The 18236-nt window shown below is 44.0% G+C and overlaps 1 pseudogene; it reads right to left on the reverse strand.

Annotated features, from left to right (window-relative positions):
* Positions 1-1246: 1246 nt before the first annotated feature.
* On the reverse strand, positions 1247-16470 carry LOC144120015 (uncharacterized; annotated as a pseudogene).
* Between the last annotated feature and the right edge of the window lie 1766 nt (positions 16471-18236).

Below are 18236 nucleotides of genomic sequence, written 5' to 3' on the forward strand. Positions count from 1 at the left end.
AAAAGACCACAGAGCAACTTAAAGAAGTACAAAATGAATACCACTGCACACATTTGCACACACTATAACAGAATATGCATAATTATACTCATAATCTTATAACACGTGTTATAGTTTTGAAATCAACTCGAACAATAAAACCCCGATGTCTTCTATGCGACTTTCCTTCAGAAAGAAACACGTGTCCAAGAATTTTCCTTGGCTATGTATGTTTGAATTTTCAGCGCCAAATGAATCAGAGCGAATTCAATTAAAACGGGGACATCAATGCGAGGAGATGTTTGCCCAAGAAGGCCGGATACTAGCTGATTACATGTTCACTTCGATGGTGCCAACACCACGGCATGGATGTTTTAAGAGACCCTACCTGAACTGCCCCTCCAGCAGCTACTAATTTTCTCTCTTCTTTTCGAGTTCCAGCTTTTCTTTTCGCGCTTCATTACACGCTGATGTTTTGTGCCTGAGGGCGTGTATGTAAATGAATGAGAATCTTAACGAGAAAACAAAAATAACGAAAAATGAAAAACTACCTAATTACTCTGCGTGGTGTAAGATGTGAAAGTTTTACAGAGAGCTGTAGTTTGTTTAACCACCTGTAGAAACTTATAGAAATTTGATTGAAGCTGCCCTATCAAGAAGTTTCACAGTAAAAGTCGAGACAGAGTTCTTGCTTGAATTTCGGGATCTGGAAAGCATCACTGCATATGTTTAGTCTTTCAGAAGGTGCGTGCACCACGCATCAGCCGTGTTTGCGATAGCGTCTTGATTATATATGAGTTGTAGTTTTCAGCGCCAGTGTCGAATCGTAATTCTGAGAACTGAGGACGCAGTGCTAGTAAGTCATTTTTACAGCAGTAGATATTAGTGCAAAGTCTCCGCGAAACACAGTGTCCGATCTCACACTCTGAAACCCTTACACTCCGGCAATCTGCGGTAGATAGAATAAACTTTTTGTTTACAGGTTGCAAGATTTCTCGAGAGAGCTCCTCAGTTCCTGGAGCCCTCTGGCCTCACACTGGCTATAAGGGTGGTCTCCTAGTGCGTTGGGGTTAGTTAGTGAACGGGAGGGACGAGTATCTGAAGTGGGGCATTTTCAGATGTAGTGATAGACCGTCGTGGGAGAGAAGGAAGATGATAGGTGGGGGGCTTGGCTCCGGATGCGCTACATTGTACAGGGAAGAGGGCAGGGTGGAACAAGTGGGCAAAATGGAAGAAAGGGAATGAGTTGGTTTGGTGTTTGTTTGGTCTAGGACCAGGCCGGCTCCCAGCCCAGTGATGTTAAAGTCATGCCGAGGGAGCGGCTGTGTGTGGGTATCGGCCACGTGCTGTGGTGGTGCGTGCCTTGACCGTGCTTCCTGGTCTTGTTCTTCATCATCAGCAGCCTGACTGTCGATGACCAGAAGCCAAACTAGAGACAATCAGTTTACTTCATCGATTAAAATATATGATTGTCTTTTTCACAGTGTTCACGGCCAAATTACTGTTATCGTTCTCGCAAGAAGTGCCTTTGCTACTACAGGGGAGATTACAGAGACACCTGCGTCACCAAAAAGGAAGGTTTAAAGAAGCGAGGAATTCTTGTAGCAGTTTAAGAATGACTACAACCCTGGCTGTTCAATAAAGCAACAGGAAAAAACGCATGTGTCCAGTTGGTCTACATTCACTAAACTACCTTAAGTTCCCATTCTCGAAATATTTCAGCGCAACTTTCTCAAACCTGGTGTTTCTGTTTGTGAGCAGGCTGTTTACATACAACTGGCGAAATAAAAAGGTAGGAGAAAAAAAAAAGAGAATACTACGAGAGCTTGCTCGAGAGATCGAGGGCTTGCCAGTTCGTGCAGGCAGGATGCTAAGATTTCTCCCGACCGGCTGTTGATCTGAGGGAAGTTTATGAAGCGACCGACTTTAAACCGGAGTAGCACTCCCTCTCGGTGATATGCTCAGCATAACCTTCCGTCTAGTGCTCTGTTGCTCGTTTTTTCGCGTTGCGTTTCGTCAGCATCGTCATAATCATCATCAGCCTGACTACACCCATCGCAGTAAAAAGGCCTGTCCCAAGTCTTTCCAATTAACCCTCTTCTTTGTCAGCTGTGTCCACTCTATACCTGAAAACTTCCTAGTCTCATCCGATCACCTAACCTTTTGCCGCCCCCTGCTACGCTTCCCTTCCCTTGGAATCCACTCCGTTACCCTTAAACACCAGCGGTTATCTTGCCTTCGCAGTACATGCCCTGCCCAGGCCCATTTCTTCCTCTTGATTTCGAGTGGGATGTCATTACCACGCGTTTGTTTTCTCAACCATTGTGCCCCCTTCCGGTCTCTTAACGTTACACCTATTATTTTTCTTTCCATGGCTCGCTTTGTTGCCCTAACTTAAGCTGAACCCTTTTCGTTAGACTCCACGTTCTTCCACGTAGGTGAGTACCGGTAACATACCGCTGTTGCACACTTTTCTTTTCAGGAATATTGGTAACCTGCTATTCATGATTTGAAAAATATGCCATATTCGCTCGATGCTATTTTCATTATTCTAGTTGTTTCCCTCTCATGATCCGGATGAGCTGTCACTACCTGCATTATGGAGACGTACTCCTTTACCACTTCCAGCCCTTCACTGCCAATTGTGAACTGCTGTTGCCGTGATAGACTGTTGAACGCTACTTTGGTTTTTTTGCATGTTAATTTTAGACCCACCTTACTGCTCAGTCTGCCTGACTGAATGATTATGATTTGCGATTCATCTCCTGGGTGACTCAGCAAGCAATGTCATCAAGGAATCGCATAATATTTAATTATTTTTCTTTAACTATTATCCCCATCTGTTCACAATTCATCTTCGGAATACCGCCTGTAAACAGGCGGTGAATAGCATTTGCGCAACTGTCTCTCCCTCCTTGCCTGTCAACCTTCCTTATTTGAATTTTATTGCTGACTTTATAGAAGACAATGATAGCGGTGCAGTTCCTATATATATCCTCCGCTATTTTGACATGAGGCGCGTCTATAGCCTGATTTTGCAATGCCTGTATGACTGCTGATGTTTCCACTGAGTCAAATGCTTTCTCACAATCAATGAACGCTATATATAGGGGGTTGGTTATATTCTTCGAATTTCCCTATCACCTGATTGACAGTGTGAATATGATCTATTGTGGAATATCTTTTACGAAATGCTGCCTGATCATTCGGTTGATTAAAGTCTAAGGTTACCCTGACTATATAAGCGATTACCAAAGTAAATACCTTGTAGGCAATGCACAGTAAGGTGACCGGTCTGTAATTTTTCAAGTCCTTGGCATCTGCTTTCTTATGAATTACGATTATGTTTGCGTTCTTGAAACCTTTGGGTACGGTCGAGGTCATAAGGCATTGCGTATACAGGGTGGCTATATTTTAGAGCGCAATCTCCTCTTCGTCCTTCAACTGATCTGCTTTTACCTGAACCTTAGCAGCTGCTTTTCCCCTTTGCATAACTCCTAATGCTTTCTTTACTTCGTCTTTGTTACTGGCGGGATGATGCATTGCTGTGCGCTACTGTCTCTATGATTAACATTCTGGTTACATTGGCTACTGTATAGATTTGTGTACAGCTATTCAGCTAGTTTAACTATCTTATCCATATTACAAATTACACTGCATTTTTCGTCGTTTAACGAATAGATCTGGTTTTTACCTAAGCCTAGTTTCCTCTTTACAGCTTTTATAGGATACCTTCGTTCTTCGAAGCATACTCGAATCTCTCCATAATAAAGTTTCTCATCTCGGCTACCTTGCACTTATTCATTAACTTCCAAGGGCTCTACTAGCTCTATTCTGCCTGTAAGGTTAGACGCCCTCATGCTTTGACGTTTCTTAATCAGATATTTCGTCTTCAGAGATAGCTTGCCGGTATACTGTCGAACCGTCCTGCCGCCTAATTCCACCGTGCACTCCGCAATGATAGCTGTCAGATTTTTGTTTATTGTATGAACATTAAGATCGTCTTGCTCTGTTAAACCTGAATATCTGTTCTGCAGCAATATCCTGAAAACTTTTATGTTCCCTCTTACCGCTAGCTCGTTATTGGAATTCCTCTGTACTAGCTTCTTCCGTTCCCTCTTCAAGTCTAAGCTAATATTACAACTTACCATTCTGTAGTCGCTACAACGCGCTTTTCTGAGGACGTCCACATCCAGGTTGAGCGCATAGTATGAGGCCGATTTCATTTTTAGTCTCACCATTCGGGCTCTTCCAGGTCCACTTCTTGTTCTCTCGTTTGTGTAAGAAGGTACTCATGATCCGAAGCTTATTTCTGTCTGAGAACTCTACCAATAGCTCTCCCCTGCTATTCCTAGAACCCAATCCCTACTCGCCTACCGCCTGGTAGCCAGCCCGCTTCTTTTCCACCTTCGCATTGAAGTTGCCCACCATTACAGTGTACTGTGATTTTACTTTCTTCATTGCGGATTCCACGTCTTCATAGAAGCTTTCAACAGTCTGGTCATCATGGCCAGACTATATATGACAGCATGTAGGCGCGTAGGCCTGCACCACCCTCAGCTTGTACCTCTTATTAAGCCTCATTGCGATAGCTGCCACCCTTTCAATGATACTATAGATCTCCTCTACGTTGCCAGCTATATCCTGATTAATGAGGAATCCTACACCCAGTTCTCCACTATCCGCCAATACGCGATAGCACTGTATGTGCCCGTGCTTTAGGGCGGTATACGCCTCACCTGTCCTCCTAACTTCACTAGCCCCATGACATCCCATTTATTGCCCGCGACTTCCAACAGCTCTGCTAGGCTAGCCTGAATAGATAAGGTTGTAGCGTTAAACTCTGCCAGGTTCAGACTCTAATGGCGGCCTATCCCGAACCAGAAACTCTTAGCACCCTCTCCTGCGTCGCAGGTGTGACCGCCGCCTTTGTCAGTTGCTCCGCAGCCGCTGGGGACTGAGGGAGAGTTAATGGGTTTTTTCATAGAAGGTTGCGGCCAAGTACTACACCAGGGTGGCCAAATCCTGTTCTGTTGAAGGATTACTTTGTCGGTTCAGTTCATCGTGATCAGGCCGCACCGCAGTCCTGCTTATGCAATTTCATCGACACTGGGAGTGTCTTTTTTCAAACGCGGTGGAAAACTTCACGGCACCGGGATTCGAGTCCCGGTCCTCTGATACGCAACGCGGACGCTCTACCTCTACGCCATCACTGCACTGTCGTGGCGTTTCCAAAACATTTGTATGTAACTTAGCTATTGTGAATAGCGCATAATTTAAATGCAATAAATACCAAGCCTTAAAAAAAACTACGGTGATTGCGCAGTTGTCTGAAGCAGCAGCCACCGGAACTGATTTCTTAGCTCTGCCGCGGGTGCCCCCAGCTTTGACGCTTTTTATTTATTTAGTGAATTCCCTCAGTGCCATGCCGGCTTTCCGCTGCAGTCCTTTAAAGTAAAACATTATTTAGGACACTTGAAACTCAAACGGGTTGCTAAAATGCGGCAAATTTGGGCTGTATAGTGGTAATCACTAACTCCCTGTGTCTGGAATGAACGATTCATAGTGGTTGCAATTTTAGTATTCTAGTGCTTCTACTCGTCCGAAAAGCGGATGTCAGTCTCCCCGAAACCTGCTTCTAGCACGTGGGCCACCTTGGTTAAGTGACGTTATTACGTCATCACAATCTTTTCTCTGCTTTATGAGAAAACTGCCCACCATGGCAGTTGAAATATTGATTAGTTGCGAGACTTTCCTCAGGAACAACATGGGTCTCACAAGCTCCATTGATGGCAGCACCTGCCATAGCAGGGCAGTGGCGCATAGCTTAATGACTGAACCTCTGCGCCAGGAGCGCAGGACTCCCGGGGATCTGTGAATGTAGAGAATGACCAATTCTACGATAGTACAAGTTTGAAATGATGCAATATCCTGCAACCTTACAGCTCATGATATATCAAACAATGTAAACTAGTTCAGGTCAAGTAAAAGCATAAACAGCCGAGATAACACCTTGCAAAACCAGGGCTTCAAGTGCTAGCGTGCGATAATTTGTGGTTATTCCAAAGCTAAAAAGCACGTGATTTTTTTGCTTCCACATTTACGCATTACGCAAACGCTTATTATCAATTCCCCACCATGCCTGGAAGAAATTTGAAGAGTAGTGCAACTTTTGCTTTTTAGCATCTCTTACTGCAACGCGGAGCGAAACTGCTGCTTTATATCCATGGTAAGAATACAGTGGTTGGGTTTGCCCTACACACTGCTGCACCGCTTTCTATACCGCAACTGCAGCGAAAATAGAAAACAGAAAGAAGATACGGCTGTACTGAACAACCCACTGTATGAATGAAAAAATTCCACACCAATGCTGCCAACAGACTTTGAATTTACAGCTGAATTTCATAACCGTATTTTTTGCGCTGCAGCCAGTTCTTTGAAGCCTCACTGAGCTGAGACCGGGAAACAAAGGTTAGAACTTGGGAATTCAACAGCTTGACTAGGTATAATTTCTACATGTTTTACTCTGCACTCTGATCATGCGGCAGACTCAGGGCAGATAATGAAAATGTTGACTGCGGTGCCACGGTTCCCGTTGGACCTGGGACCCCGCACGGCCCGGCCAGCGCCCCCTTATTAGCGCACTAGACGGGGTGTTTCTCTTAAGGCTTTAGTTTTTTAATAGGGTTTTTAATTGAGACGAGCGCTTTTTTGGCATAGCATTGTCAGCGGTGTAGTATATCGCGGCCACGGAGAAGGCGTGCGGCTCCCCGCCTTTCGTGTTTGGCTCGTGTACCTCCAGTCTGCAGAAACTACTTCGTCCCCGTCAACTTTCACTCTAAAAACCAACGGTTTAAAACGTAAATTCATAACAAGCGTGAATTCATAACAAGAGGAACAGTGCGGACCACCGCCCTCGCCCTGAGACACTGCATCTTGCCCTTCCTCAGCCCCCCTCATCAAGTGTTCCCTCCCTGGTCCTCACCCCACATTGTCTTTCCTCCCTCGCCCTCGTCCTCACTAATTTTCATGCGCCCATCCTCTCTCACCCTCAGCTTACCTAGTGAAATCCTCATGAGGTTAGGGTGAGGACGCCCTCATGGGGGCTCGCCCTCGTGAGGATGCCCACTTCTTCTTAGCTCCAAAACTTTCTTGACAGTAAAAGCCCAGACTACCTCTGAAAACACGTCGAACCCATGCAGTAAACGAATTGACGTCAGGTGTGAGCATGGAACCAGACAAGAATAGCTGTTTGCTGAATTTAGTGAGGAACCTGTGGGCAAACGAACGTTTTTACTAGTACTTGCGCATTTGCACAAGAAACGACGAAAGTAAGATTAAAGGTAAAAAGTAAGACATTTAGAAAAAGCTAAGGAGCTTGTAAGGTCGTTTAATGTGAAATTAACCACAGTTTGGCTCGAGCACCTCTGACTTCATCCACAAAATTTTTGGTTCTTTATTGATCTGCGAAGGTAGTTTTGTTTATATAACAGCGGAAAAAATTGTGCGGTCAAGTGGTAGTCGTTAAATGTGTATATCCATTGTGCGGTCGTATCTAACAGAGAGAAATTGCTAGTGCAGAATTTGTTCTGCGTGTGTATTTCCTAATAGAAAAAGAACTTTGTTCCCTATTAAAAACGTGTATGCGACTTTTGCCAGTGAAAAACTTCTCTTCGGCTGCCAATGACATATACTACACGGTAAAATGGCATGAATTGGAATACAACAAATTTAGTTTAAGAGAAAATTGCGAAAATTTGAAAAAGTGCTTTTTGCCGGAACAGGGACATTATTTTCGTACAGAGGTGTTCCTTCGTCGTGCCGCGGAACCGCGTCCCTCTCCGCTTAGAGGCGCTAGTGCCACAAACAACTCAAAAAGTATTTCTCGCTGTTGCGCACCGAGAGCGGCGCTCCTATTTGCATCTCGTTTGCGCTTTGTGTTATAAGAGCGACGACACATAACCGCGAAACAGCCTCTTACCTGTTGTCGCTTTTTAACTTCAGTGCCGTTTGACCGGTCGTGGTTGTCAAGTAGCGCCAGTGCCCTGCACTACACGCTCTCGCCACTTCCAGAAATGCATGCGCTGACAGTCTTGTGCAATTTCTTTCACATGAGCGCTGAAAGCTCCAAAATGTTATGCCTGACAACTGTTCTCAGGCAGACTCTATTTTCTCTGGCTACGCTAGACTTCTGAAAAAGTAAACCATAGACTCCTCATGGATAACCTTTCCGCGTTAAATTCCGCGTTAAATTCCGCGTTAAAGTAGCATCAGGGAATCCTCAGGGCTTTTGGCCCTCTATTTGCCATAACATATATTAGTGACCTGCCAACTGTCTCATCTTGTATCCACTTATACACCGGGATCTGGGTCGTCTACCGATTTGAATGCGATCACGTTTGAAAGTTTGAAAGTTTATTGAAAAAGATGCATAGGTAAGATGTACATAAATTGATTATTACTGAAGGAGGTCCCAAAGTGGGAACTGTCAGGGGGACCTCCTGTAATTAATTGCATATTTGAAGTAGGATAAATATATGGCAGATAGCAATTACTTAGCGGAACACAGGTGCAATAAAAAGTAAGATCTGAAATGACAGTTTAGTCATGCTAAATTTTAAAAACACATTTTGCAAACACAAAAAGAGAACATAGAACAAGCACTCAGGCAATAGAAGTCGTACACAATACTAACAGGTTTCCCTGGCGTGGCAATTGAAGGCAATTATGCAGTACATAGTTTTTCAAGTTTTTATGGAATTGTGCTTCAGTGCGGAATGATTTGATGGTTGCGGGTAGCGAGTTCCAGACAGTGATTGCTGAAAATAAAGCGGACTGTTTGCCATAATTAGTTTTGACATTCGGAAGCAAAAGATTATGTTGTTCAGCGAATCTAGTATTATTAACGTTACACAAACAGGAACCTGTAAATATAGGGAGAGTAGTGCTATTGTGACGGGCGCGATAAATTAATAAACCTAGTTTCAGTTGGAGTGAACAAAGGAGAGGTAAGATATTGAGCCGGCGGTAAAGGGGAGCACTGGATGCGGTGTATGAGCTGAATGTCATTATTCTAACAGATTGGTTTTGAAGATGACACAAAGAAGAAAGATGGGTATAGTACGTGTTACCCCACGATGATAAACAGTAATTGAGCTGGCTATGAATGAATGCATAATAAAGTGAGCGAAGAATATGCTGTTGGAAATAATAACGCGTTCTAAATAGTATACGTATACCGAGTACAACTTTTTTGCTAATAGATTTAGTGTGAAGGTTAAATTTTAAATGTGAATCAAGCGTCACACCGACAAATGTTACAGGACTTGATGGGAGAATAATGTGATTATTTAGGTATACATCTAGAACGCTGACAAGTCGTTTGTGTTCTGAGTGAAATATCATTAGCTTTGTTTTAATTGGGTTTATTTGTAAAATATTGCTGTGGCACCATTCCATTACAATTATAAGGTCGGCATTAATTTTTGATGTTAGGTCACTTAAGTTATCGCTAGAAGAAAATATGGTAGTGTCATCTGCATACAGAATGCAGTCAGTGTTATTGAGGCATTTTTGCAGATCATAATGTAAATTAAGAATAGAAGGGGGCCTAAAACAGATCCTTGCGGAACTCCTCGATTAATTGTAATTGGTTGGGATAAAGTATTCGATATTTGTACAAACTGAGTTCTGTTAGCGAGGTAATTACGTAGTAAACTAAGAGTGGGCCCACAAATTCCCAGCGCTTCTAGTTTTAAAAGGAGTATGGCATGATTGATTGTATCAAATGCCTTCGTAAAATCAATGAATACAGCTGCCGCCCAAAGTCCGTTATCAATGAAGTGTTTAATTTTGTCAGTAAATTGTATCAGTGCGAGCTCAGTGGAATAGTTAGGGCGAAAACCAAATTGATGAGGTATCAGAAGGCTGAATTTTAGAAGGTAGTTCATTAGACGGTTAACAACGAGCTTTTCGATTGCTTTACTGAAAAATGGAAGAATAGTTATCGGACGATAATTAGCCAAACTGTATTTATCGCCTCTCTTATGTATAGGAATAACTTTGCCGTTTTTAAGTTCATCTGGAAAGTCACCAGACTTAAACATCTTATTGATAACATTAGTGAGAACGGGCGACAGTTCGTGTGCAACAAGTTTAATTTTAGATGGAAGGATAGAATCTAAGCCACATCCGGTATTTTTTAAGCTGGTTATTACGTTTATAACTTCATCTGGGGATGTTGGACGCAAATAGAAAGAGAAAGGACCACGAGTGGGTCGCGTGATTTCAGCGGTAGGCGTTTTGACAAGCTGTAAAAAGAATGAGTTAAACGCATTTGCTATGTCCGTAGGGTTAGTTAAACTTCGCGTACCATCATTAATTTCTGTAATGTTGCCGTTTTGGTCCGAGAGATTTAAAAACTTAATCAATTGCCAGTTCTTATGAGTGTTGTGTCCATTTTTAAGTATTTCGTTTTCATAGTAACTCCTTTTACGATGTTTAATTAGAGAAGATAGCGTTTTTGAGTAGATTTTGAATCTTTGTTTTAAAGCGAGATTGAACGGTTGCGCTTTCACTTTGTTGTGAAGGTTACTTTTTTTCTAATAGAGCGTAGTATTCCGTTAATCATCCATGGATTTCGCGGTGCGGAATACCATTTTACCAGTGACGTTACTGTTGTGCATGCGTCAACTGTATCGATTAATTTCTTCGAAAAAATGTTATACGAAGCGTTAGCGCAGTTTTCTTGCAACACATCTGTCCAGTCAACATTGGCTATCAAATCAATAAATCTGTTTTTGTCGAAGGAGTATCTATTTGATTTTTTCGGTGCGCTTTCATTTGAGCTGTCTATAAGCAAGAATACCGGGTAGTGATCAGTTATATTGAATCTAATGACTCCGAAGGTTTGAGGTAAAAGGACGTTAGACAACACATGGTCGATGAGCGTACCGTGTGAATCAGATGCACAACGAGTTGGAACGTCTAAGAATGATGTGGGATGGTCGACTTTATATGCAAAAATATAATAATAGTGGGATGGTCGACTTTATATGCAAAAATCGGGTGTGTGCATAGGTGCCAAGGTAGCTCCCATTCTCAGTGACATTTATGTAACCCGGGTTGATGTGAAAGTTGACTCTGATCTAGCCGGTTATTGCGTACGCGTTTTCCGTTATGTGGACGATTACCGGGTATGGCTAGGTCAGTGAATCCCGAATTTGTATCAAATGTTCTTGTTGTTTTTGCACGTAATAGGTGAGGGCTGAGGTTCACACATGAACTCCCTCAAGAAACAGTCTTGCAATTTCTTGATTTATAATTGTCTTCCGAACCCAACCATGTCTGTTGGCAGTATTCCCCTAGGAGTGAAAAGCCCCTTTGAATTACAGGTTCTTTCATTCAAACCTTGTAAAAAGTGGCATCGTTACGGGATGCTTATGGCATGGCAGTAAAGAAATCTTGTTATCATAAAATGATGCCCAGTCTCTTAGGCCAGGCAGACGGTTGTAGGAAAGCTGGTTTGCCGGACTCAGTTCTCGTTTTGAGTGCAGACAAAGTCCTCCGTGAGCATAAATCGTCTGCAAGTACCTCGGGGCTGGAAAAAGGTTCGGAAGAAGGGAGAAGAAAGGTAGTAGTTATGCCATATGTCCACACACGGTCGCACCGGATTAAAAGAGTGGGGAAGAAGCATGAGGCAAAGGTTCGGTTTTTTGCACCTAACAAGCTAGAAAGAGTGGGGTCGGCGGTTCAAAAATGCATGAAGGGCGCAGAAGAAATGCTTGCAACATAAATCATGAAAATAGACATGTTCTCTTTAAGACTGGCGTAGTATCAAATCCTCCTGTCCTGTGGCCTTAACTACATAGGCCTCACTGGTCGCGGAGTTAACGTGCGGCTTATGGAACACGCTAATTCTTTAAGAAAGAAAGAAAGAAACTAACCTAGCTATGTATTGTTTCACGTGTAAATGTACGGCGTTTTTTTATGATACTGATGTCTTGTTCGCTCAGTCTGACCAGCGCACTAGAGAAGTAGCTGATGCGCTTCATATTATTAGGAAAAGTAATGGGTGCGTGAGTACACCATTTGTTATATTATCGCTTCGAGAAATCAATGTGCTACATAGTGGGTAGCGGTTCTGAAGATAAACACATGCTTTTAAAGCGGTTTCTTTCTTGTACTTGGACTAGGAGTCTTGTTGACATTGCGCATGTGCGCTGTTTTTTCGTTTGTGTATTTATGACGTGCTTCTTTCTAATAAAGAATCTGTTGTAAGTACAGCGCTGGTTTTTGTGTCTCGTCTCTTACTTGGTCCGTGTGTGTTTGCGCTTTTGAACCACCACTTTGCATCAACGCCAACTAGCCCATTGTGCAGTTCTTCTACAATTTAATTTCTTCTTGACGCTGTTTCGGTTTCTTCAGCCGAACGATGACTGTGACGTGTAGTTTGTGTTTAAGTCACATGAGGCGTAAAAAATCGGTTATATAATTGCTGACAGGTCGTTTTTTGTCATTACAGGTCTTGAAAGTGGCTGCATTAAATGTCTTAGTGAAATAAGGATACATATCATTGATTTTATTACTTGTTATAGTTGCATTATGTGACCAAAACATCAACTTGACGACAGTCGACGTTCGGTCGATGAAGCCAAAACAGCATGAGAGAAGAAATTCAATTACAAAATATATAGCCGGGTTGTAGGCAAATACCACCTGGTAATCTATGTATTTTATTATCTAACGCATCGTATGAGAAAAGCAAACACGCAATAAATTTAGGTGTCTATAGTCCTTAAATGACTCATTCATCTTTGGGTTATTCTTATTATAGATATTTATGGTTATGATGGTTACGCATATTAATAGCAAAAGAAATTTGCTGATATTTCAAGCATTGCACATTGCATCATTGCATACGGTTATGAAGCATTTCTTGGAAGATTGGAAAGTAACTCTGTGCAAATTTATTTTTATCCACCATACCGCATATCAATTTCATATGTGCGTTTCTATGTTCACTTTTACATCTGCTGTGGAGCACAGAATCCCAACAGACACCATTGAAGGCATCAACTACAGAGTGGCTGCGTTCCTGCGGGGGGCGAGAGACCGGGATGGTGGTCCGAAAGCTGTGTTGAAAGGGGTGGACCCTTCACCCCAGTTATTGGGGCTTTGTAAACAAGAATGCCCAAAATGTCTTGCAAAAACAAATAAATAAATAAGAAACTCTTGCACTGTACATAATGTCAGATATGTGGAATGTAATTTCAGTAGTAAAATGTGCACAAAAATACTGATGAAGTGAAGAAAGCCTCTCTGGATTGGAAAACTGGGCCTTAAGTCTAATTGGGTCGGTGGGCTCAAAGTCATACAGCTATGGGTTCTATATGGGTTACCTTTGTTGACTTCCCGCAAGTGTCACCTAAGAAGTCCACCGGGACCAGAAAGGGCTAGCCCACCCTGGGGGCTCAGGACAGGCTAGCCCAAAGGGGCCTAGTACGGGCTAGCCCAAAGTCATACAGCTATGGATTCTATATGGGTTACCTTTGTTGACTTCCCGCAAGTGTCACCTAAGAAGTCCACTGGGACCAGAACGGGCTAGCCCACCCTGGGGGCCTAGAACAGGCTAGCCCAAAGGGGCCCAGTACGGGCTAGCCCAAAGCCATACAGCTATGGGTTCTATATGGGTTACCTTTGTTGACTTCCCGCAAGTGTCACCTAAGAAGTCCACCGGGAGCAGAACGGGCTAGCCCACCCTGGGGGCCCAGGACAGGCTAGTCCAAAGGGGCCCAGTACAGGCTAGCCCAAATTCATACAGCCATGGGTTCTATATGGGTTACCTTTGTTGACTTCCCACAAGTGTCACCTAAGAAGTCCACTGGGACCAGAACGGGCTAGCCCACCCTGGAAGCCCTGGACAGGCTAGCCCAAAGGGGCCCGGTACGGGCTAGCCCAAGGGGGCTCGTTATGGGCTAGCCCAAGGGGCCCGGAACGGGCCAGCCCAAGGAGATCCAACGCGGAGCTTTGTGGGGCTATGCAGCAGTGTTGTAGGCATTACCGAAAAAAAGTAACTAAATCCGTTACTCGTTACACTAAAAAAAACGCGTTACCGCCCTACGTTACCTAAAATCAAAGGTAACGCGTTACCGTTCCTGTTACCGAAAAAAGTATCGCACGTTACTTTGCCTTTACTCCATGGTCGTAAATTTTAATCAAGGCGTCTTCGCTTCAAGACAATTTTATAAAGCTCATATTTCACATAATTCTAAGTTCACAAAAGAAAACATAGCTGAACTGAACAAATATACAGTAATTCTGTTACACTTCTGCTAAAAAACCATTCGCGCAAACTGTGGGGCAATAAGAAATGCTTCCATGGCATAGTTCCGGAAAATATATATTTCCTCTCATAAACATTTTTTTCACTTGAACCTCTATAATTATCGCAAAAATTCGAGTGTTTATAATAAGGTGTTCCAGGTCAGCCTCGCTCGCTCAGGAACTCAATACCCAGAAACGTAGCCGCAGTTGCAGATAGAAAGAAGCAAAATTTATTTTGAAAACAATGTTGATAAACAGCGGAAACTTTCCAATAACTACAACTTACTGTTGAATTTAAGCAACAGCTGCATTTCAAAGCTGTCATCGGACAGCTTGCCTCGCTTCTTGGTGAATACATCCGCACCTACGCTAAATAGGCGCTCGACGGACGCACTGGATGGTACTCCTGTATTCACTTTCAAGAAGAGCTGGTGAACGCGTGGAAAGTTTTCCTTCAGGCCACTCAGCGCAAAGTTACGCGGCACCAAAATGTACCGCAACAGTTCTTCATCTTCACTTGACGACGATGTGAAGGAGTTCCCAAAGAAGTCATTCTCTGTCGTGCTGGAGCTGAGGCAGGTCGCTGTCTGGATGCCCGCAAGCCGAGAAAATCTCGGCAGCTCGCTTTTGACGGTCTCGACGACAGCATTTGGCTTCGCTTCATCGTCACTCCAGGACAACTTGAACCTCGGCAGCAAGGTAGCCGCAACCACCATATCCTTCCGATTCATAACAGTGTTGAATCTGCGTCAGCAAAAACTCGCTTCAGAAAAGTTGCTTTTATCGACAAGGTGACTGGAAAGCTGTCGAATAGCTATTCACATTTGTAAATGGCACCCCCTCTATCTTGCGATATCTTACACCACCTTCAGCAGATGAAGTTGAATTAAGTGATAATCTTCAACAGCACGAAATACGGTTGTTACAAACGGAAGAGCAATAGGGGGAAATGAGAACATATACAGCATTTGGATATGCGAATCACGTTTGCATGATGTCCACAACATGAGCGCACAATTCTTCTCACTGGCTTCAACTTTTACATATTTGCGCCAACAAATGTAGTGCGACTCGAAAAGGGGCTTCTAATCGCACGGCCAAGCAGACTAGCAGCACGCACCGGAGCGGAAGAGTCGTCTTCCTCACTCCGTCACGAGCCAGGTCATGCCGCTCGGCCGCATGACGGCGCCCGCAGAATGTTAGCAGTGTGGCAATATATAAGCAGTTCATTTTCTCATAATAAGCCTACGACGTGTGTTAAAAACTGACCTCTTGTGGATGCCATCCAAGACACACTGAGCTAGAGGCCCGCAGAAGTGCAGTCACGAGATTTTCTCGTGCTCGACCTTTTTGATGAAAACATCGAACGTCGGAAGTAGGTAACCACTCTAGTTGTTACCTTGCAGGACGTCCAAGGCACAGCACACGGGCTTCATGGCCTGCAGTGTAAAAACCGGATGTTGAATTAAAAGCCGCGGGTATTATACCTGGGAGCTACATACCTTGCAGTATTCCGCTATGAACTTAGGCTCATCAGGTTTCTGCAGCCTGGGAACTCCAAGCTTAGAGAAAATAAATTCCAAGTCCTGCCCTTTTTCTAGCAAGCAATTGATAGCGTCCACAGCCATAAATGTTGAATTCCATCTTGTAACAGCCGGGTGCGGCAAGTAGATCCCGCATAGGGTTTTACGTCAGCTGCTTGCTCTGACTGTCCTTGCATGTTCAAAAATTTCTGGCACTTCCTGAACACACTCTGTTTTAGCCTAGCGTAATCCGCGTCAACAGAATCCGCCCTCGCTGCGTCAACACTTGCAATTAGGTTCATGGTGTGCGCAGAACACCAATGATGCGGTGGAAGCCGGTGTTTGCCCTCCTCCACGCTGTCGATGAGTGGACATAAATGTATGGGCTCGCAGTTCTCCTCGCCTTCATCGTCTCCTTCATCTTGACCGTAGAGCCTGTGCAGCGTGAAGCCAATGTTTAGCAATGTGCACCAGAACTCAGTAATTCACAGAGAGGGGAAAATGCTTTAACTTACCTAAAAGCTTTCAAAAAGTTCCATCCACTCTCCGTGTTCACCTTGATGACCTTTCCGTGAAGCACGAATTCACTGAACACCTCTTCAAGTGTAGGGGCCAGGCTTTCATAGTTTACGCTCCCTTTCATTCGGCGACAAGCTAAGGCCGCAACCTTTCGGTCTAAAGTCTCCGGATCCAGCCATAGAGCTGTCACTCCAAGGTAGTACCTAGAAACCATATTTTAATGAAACATTACACTAAACAAGGTCGCAGAAATACACGATTTAGAAAGTGGGCTTGGTTTGGGCTAACGCGGAGGGACAACTAATGCGCCAAATATGCATTTCTTCATCATGAAAGTGATACTGAGCGCGAAGGGATAGCAAGGGACACGATAAATGCCTTCCTTCTTCTGTTTATATTTAAACCTTCGCGCTGAGTATTATTTACACGATGAGATGAACACCAACGAACCAGCACAACGCTTTATCCTACGGACTTGTTTCTAAACAATTATCAAAAGCTAAAAGATTCACCTGTGAAAGTGAGTGCAACAGTCCGCGGTGACAGCCACATGAAGGATAGTTTGAAATTTTGAGTGTAAATTTCCTTTCATCGTTTCGAGGCGCGCATGGAAACGAGTCATGAGCATTGGACGTGTAAGAACTGTTCTTTCTGGGGCTGTTTCTTTGAGTGACTTCACAAACGATGGCTCCTCTACGACCGAAAACGGCTGCGCTGCACTGATGGCAAACTCTTCCACAAGCCCGTCAAGCCGCTCTTGTGTCATGAATGAAGTTCAATTTCCCTTGAGTCATCCGCTTGGGCGAATTTTGTTCCGGACTGAAGTGTTCTTCGCACAGTATCCTTTTTTGCCGGCATCTCAAACTCGTGGAGGCTTTGCCTCTGCAATTTGTATTTAAAAAATTAATAAGCAGTCAACAGAAACATTGAAATACCAATAGAGGGGCTGGGGTGTTGTTAATCTGCCAATATCGCCAAAAATGCATCAGTACTGACACTCAACGCAGGAAACAAAGTAAAATTAAAAAGATGGATTTAAAAGGTAGGCATACCTTCACATACCCTTTAAATTTGGAGTTCGAGGACTTTCCGCCACTCAGCAGCTTCAGTTTTGGCAAACAAAGGAGGCACTTGAAAGTGAAGTTTTCGTCTTTGCTATTCTCTGAAACAAAAATTTTACTCAGTGCAGGCCACGGCGAAGGGTGCAGAGTTGTCGCGGCCATCCTTCCAAGTTACACAAAGGCCGAGATGGGCAGACGACGTAGCCCGAAGGCGCCTCTGCTTTTTATACTCTTCCACACCTCGGCGGTCTCTTTCCCTCATCGCATGTGCCTGGCGTTTTCATTTCGAAAAGCGCGTGTTTCCTATTGTCCCTCAAGCCACCTCTTGATTTCGGGATCCCGACTACAGGTTGAATCAAGCGTCAATGCCTTCTGAAAGTATTGTTCTTAATGTCTGCAGCTCTCCACCTTCAGAAACCGGATGCGAGGAAATGGGCTAATGTTATTCTTCCATGAGGAACACGGACAAGGCACAGGTGACAGCAATTCACTTGCAGCAGTCCAGTTCTAAGAAAAGCGTCTACGTGTGGGCCGCATGGTGGACTCCGCTGCTTTCGTCAAGCTTTGAGCGGTGGCGGCTCTACCCGCCCCACCTGGTGTCAGCGCTTCTCAAGAAATTCTGTGCCATTTTTCCCAGAATCGACCATTTGCGGAAACCTGTAACTCGTCTTCTCTGCCAGGCTTGTTTTCCAACCAAAAGTCTCGAACCCAGTCCACACGCGCATATTATTCACGCGAATGAAAACTCCAGATGGTCGCATTCCGCCTGCGACAGAGTCTAGGTAGGAAAAGGAGGGAGACCGTCCTTTGTCACAGAGCTGTCGGCAGT

Source organism: Amblyomma americanum, chromosome 2 (assembly GCF_052857255.1).
Source record: "Amblyomma americanum isolate KBUSLIRL-KWMA chromosome 2, ASM5285725v1, whole genome shotgun sequence".
In the NCBI taxonomy this organism is placed as follows: Eukaryota; Metazoa; Arthropoda; class Arachnida; order Ixodida; family Ixodidae; genus Amblyomma; species Amblyomma americanum.